Genomic DNA, 5,491 nt, shown 5'->3' on the forward strand with positions numbered 1-5,491 from the left:
AGTCCATTGTAAATATTTCACCATATAATTATTCTTTTGCAGCATTGTGTTTATTATAAAAAAGTGTTCATCTTTATGATTCATATTACCAAGGTAACACATACTTGTAAAATCAGTCCACATACAGAAATGCATAAACCAGTAGAAGGTTCCTCACATCTCTCCCCTCTAATCATACTCTGCAGTGGTAAAGGAAGTTCTGTAACCGTCTAGACCTTCCTCTGTGCCTATTCAATCATACGTATTTGTTTCTCTTTTGTTTTCTTAGAGATTTTTGTTATGGGGCATGTACGCTTACTGCAGAGACAGAGAGAAACAGAGAGACAGAAGGCGAGAAATACCCCCCAAGTAGGATGGCCATACCACAATCCCTTCTCTTCCATTCTCCTCTTAGGATTTTGGGCATGCACGCACACGTGCCCAGTGTAGTTTCAAGCTCCTGGGTCTGGGACTTGAACTGCAGTTGGCCACATGGGAGTCTAGCATCTTAACCACTATGCCACCTGCTGGCCCCATGTATGATTTTTAAATGAAGAAAAATCATATATTTTTTCTTTTTTTCTTCTTTATTTTTCATTTTTGTTATGGGGCATGTGTGCTCACCGAAGAGAGACAGAGGAGATAGAGAGAAGGAAATTGAGAAATCATCCCCCAGGAGAGATGGCCACACTGAAATCCCCTCTCTTCCATTGTCCTCTGGGAATTTTGGGCATGCATGCACATGCACCCAGCGTGTTTCTCAAGCTTCCTGGTTGGAGACTCGAACCATGCTGACAGCCATGTGAGATCCAGTCACCTCAACCCAACCTCCATGCCATCTGCTGCGCCGCCTACTTTTTTTTTTTTTAGAAGCAGGTCTCAGGGGCCAGCAGACCCTGTAGTGGCTATGTTGCTGGATTCCCACATGGGTGACTGCGGTTCCAGTCCTGGACCTGGTAGCTTGAAACTCACGCTGGGCACATGTGCATGTGTGCCCAAGATTCTGGGAGAATGGAGTAGAAGGGACTGCAGCATGGCTATCCACCCTGGGGGGGTGATTTCTCACTTTCTCTCTCACTGTCTTTCTCGCAGGGTGAGTGCACTCGCCCTAAGGCAAAAATCTCTACAAAAACAAAAACAAAAACAAAAACCCCTGCAGATCTCACTAACATTTATTCCCAGCAGCCAAACACTGCCCCATTCAGCCCCAGCAAATACATGGCCTCCCTACCCTTCAGGATCCTAGGCTTCTGAATGCAAGGACTAGGGGAGACAGATGGAAAGGCGACGGTGACAGGTGGGGTCAGTTGCCCTCCACCCAGTACACACTGCATAGCCCGACTCTAGGGGATCCCACTGACATTTTTCCTAGGGAGGTGGTTGACCTTGTAGGTTCCCCCCACCCCCAGGCTGGAAGGCTCCTGAGGTACCCCGGTTTCTGGCTGTGAAATAGTCTTAGTCTTGACTTCTCATCGCTCAGCCCAATCCCACAGAAGACAGCAGATTTAGGAGGCTGGGCTAAGCTCACTCCATACCACAGCGGTCACTCAGGAGAGCCTACAGGTCCCAGATCAGCCAAGACAGTGGGGTGAGGTCTTGCAGGACTATCGTTCTCCTGATTCTTCTTCTTCTTCTCTTCTTCTTCTTCTTTTTTTTTTTTTAAAGAACCATCTTATTTAAGTTTATTTATTTTAATTTGAGCAGAGAAAGACAGAGCAAGAGAGAGCGAGACAGAGAGAGGGAAAGTGAGAAAGCAAGCCACCAGGTCTAGGACTTGATCCGCGGTTGGCCATGTGGGATGGGAGTCCAGTGCCTGTAACCACTATGCCACCTGTTGGCCCCTCTGTTTTTTTTTGGTTTTTTTTTTTTTTGAGAGGTGTTTGCTATAGGGCGCGTGCGCTCACCAGAAAGACAGAGAGACAGAAATACAGAAAGCGAGAAATCACCCTCCAGGAGGGATGCCCACTCCGCAATCCCTTCTCCTCTTGGGATCTTGGGTACACACGTACACTTGCCCGGCGTGAGTTTGAGCCACTGGGTCCAGGACTCGAACCGCAGTCGACTACATGTGAGATTCCAGTGCCTTAACCACCATGCCACCTCCTGGCCCCTCCTTGATTATTAGCCATGATTTCTCTAGCTCCTTTTTTTCTTGGGAGATGATGATTAGCATGTCAAAAAGCTTAGTCTGGGGGCCAGCAGGTAGTGTGGTGGTTAAGGGCGTCAAATTCCCACATGGCTGACCACAGTTCTAGTCCTGGACCTGGCAGCTTGAAAATCACAACAAATAAGTAGATAAATAATTAAATAAATAAATGGTTTTAAAAGAAACAGAAAAGACAGAGAGACAGAAAGCAAGAAATCACCCCCAGGGGAGATGGCCACGCCGCAATCCCTTCTCTTCCATTCTCCTCTCAGGATCTTGGGCACACACGCACACATGCCCGGCGTGAGTTTAAGCCACTGGGTCTGGGACTCGAACCACGGTTGACTACATGGGAATTCAATGACATAGCCATTACGCTAACTGCTGGTACCGCTAGTATCAATGTATGACCAACGTGGTTCATTTCTACTTTACCCACGTTTTCTTCCATCTTACCTCCTCCCTAGTGAATATTCATTTGCAAGCAAATCCCAGATTGCTTTTTTTTTTGGAGAGATTTTCGCTATAGGGCGCGTGCGCTCGCCAGACAGACAGAGAGAGACATAGAGACAGAAAGCGAGAAATCACCCCCCCAGGGGAGACGGCCATGCCGCAATCCCTTCTCCTCCATTCTCCTCTCGGGATCCTGGGCACGCACGCACACGTGCCCGGCGTGAGTTTAAGCCACTGGGTCCGGAACTTGAACCGCGGTCGACTATATGGGAGTCCAGCGACATAGCCATTACGCTAACTGCTGGTTCCCCCAGATTGCTTTTTCACTAATTCGCTGCTAGCCCAGCCCCACTCTGTTCAGCCCCCAAGGCAGGCCCCCTTTCTCTAGGGAGCCTTGGGCTAAGGCACTAGGAACCTGGGATCCCCAGTGTGTGGTTCTCTGCTTTCCCCAAAACACTCAGGTCTTGTTTCCACAACACACGTGCCTGAGGGCTTGCGGGCCCCCGCCTGGCCCTGGATGACAATCTGCTTTTCCTAACAACAACCCGTGGCAGGATGTGGAGCCTCCTCCAACTCCAGCTTCTTCCTTCTCGGTGAGCTCCCCGAGGGTTCCAGTGTCCCCTCTTTGGCACCAGTTCCCTCTGAACCCATCAGAGAAGGCAGATTCCTCAAAAGTGTAGGGCGGAGGCCCTGATCCCTCGAATCTCAAGAATCTCCTTGACCCACATGCAACCTTGCTCTGGGACAGTCTGCACACCGAGGGCCGCGGGAGAAGCAGCCCATATGCAGCTGCAAAGGAAGGGCTAGTTATACCCTTGCCCTGGGCAAGGGCTGTCTGTCACGCATGACATTTCCATAGGTAAGAGGGGTGAACCAAGGTCTTCCAAAGTGACCTGCTACCTTCTCTTAGTCTGCCTGTGTTGTTGCTTGGCCTGCCTTTGGTTTGCTGTTTCATTTTCAGGTTGTTCGTGCATTCTTTGAACAGGTGATACATTTGCATGGTTCAAAATCAGAAAGCTACCAAAGGGTACATAAAGAAAAAGTCTCCCTCCACCTCTGCACTCAGACACTGAATTGTGTTCCCAAAGCAGCTGATTTTTTTTTTAAAAGAATCATTTAATTTTACACATTATTAGTATTATTTATTTATTTATTTACTTATTTATTTTTAATTTGACTAGAGAGGGATAGAGTGAGAGAGAGAGGGAAAGCGAGAAAGCAAGCCTCCAGGTCCAGGGCTCGAACTACAATCTGTCATGTGGGAGTCCAGTGACATAACTGTTACACCATCTGATGACCCCATGTGAGGTTATATTTAACTCCATATATAGACAATCTGAGCTTTGCACCTTCCTGGATTTGAAAATTAATTTGTAACCACAGGATTTCTCGTGGGTTTGTTCAAAAGACAGTACCTGTAATAAACAAGGGTGGGGACTAGCAGTTGTGTGCGTGTCCAAGATTCTGAGAGGAGAATGGCGGAGAAGGGGTTGCGGCATGGCTATCGCCCCTGGAGGGTGATTTCTCACTTTCTGTCTCTGCCTCTGTCTCTCTGGGAGTGCACATGCCCTATAGCAAAAACCTCTCTCTTAAAAAAAAAAAAAAAAAAAAAAAAAAAAAAAGGATGGGGAATCTTTTATTTATTTATTTATTTTAGTTTGCTATAGGGTGGGTGAGTTCACCAGAGAGAGACAGACAGACAGGGAGAGAGAGGGAAAGTGAGAAATCACTCCCCAGAGGGATGACCTGGTGTGATTTTCAAGTCACCAGACCCAGGACACGAACTGCAAAGTCAGCCCAATGGGATCCAGCTTAACCTTCACACCACCTGCTGGCCTCAGATGGTGAAAAGTCCGTCAAGGTCTGGGACTGACATGCCATAATAGGAAGTGGCAAAATAGGAACACCCAAACAGCCACAATTAGTTCCTGGCACTTTCACTCCCAGGTTCAATCTTCCAGGAAATTCTAGAAGTCCTGAGAAATACTTGGGCCTTGACATCGACTAGACCTGGGTTCGATCTAGGACAATTTGCTCAGTAAAGCATTGAAGGCTCTTACAGCCACCACTTGTCCCAGGTAGGCGGGGCCTACTTATTCGCCACCTTGCCACCAGGTTATGTACCGTGGAAGCAGTCTAAGGCCCAAATTGATCAGATCTATATCTATATCTATATATAATTTTTTGGAGAGATTTTTGCTATAGGACACGTGTGCTCACAGAAAAGACAGAGAGACAGAAAGCGAGAAATGACCCCTCAGGGGGGATGGCCACACCGCAGTCCCTTCTCCTCTGTTCTCCTCTCGGGATCTTAGGCACGCCTGCACACGCGCCCGGCATGAGTTTAAGCCGCCAGTTCCAGGACTTTACCACGGTCGACTACGTGGAAGTCCAACAACGTAACCAGTACACCATCCGCTGACCCCTGGCCACATATATTAACAAGCAGGCGCACCAACAGTTGTACAACCTCTTCGGTGGATTCCAGGGAGTCCCTGTTCTTAGTGCCTGCATGCAATGTTCATTCGAGGTGAAGACAGCGGTATCTTAGAAGCAGAGTTCCATTGAGGCCAGAAGACGGCATACTGGTTATGTTGTTGGACTCCCACATAGTCGACCAAGGTTCGAGTCCTAGACCCAGCGGCTTATACTCATGCTGGCTGCATGGGCTTGCATGCCCGAAATCCCAAAAGGAGAATGGAGAAGGGATCGCGGTGCGGCCGGGGGGTGATTCCTCACTTTCTGTCTCTCGGTCTCTCTCCAGTGAGTGCATATGTGTCCTATAGCAAAAATCTCTCTCTAGAAAAAAAAGAAGCAGGGTGCCATTCGCCTTCAAGGCGGTATCAGGCAACCAGAATGTCCAAATTCATGGCTAAACAACGGGCTCATTGGAGATCTAGCCTTAGCACCCGC

The sequence above is a fragment of the Tupaia chinensis genome, unplaced genomic scaffold, assembly GCF_000334495.1.
Source record: "Tupaia chinensis unplaced genomic scaffold, TupChi_1.0 Scaffold000248_2, whole genome shotgun sequence".
Taxonomy (NCBI): Eukaryota; Metazoa; Chordata; class Mammalia; order Scandentia; family Tupaiidae; genus Tupaia; species Tupaia belangeri.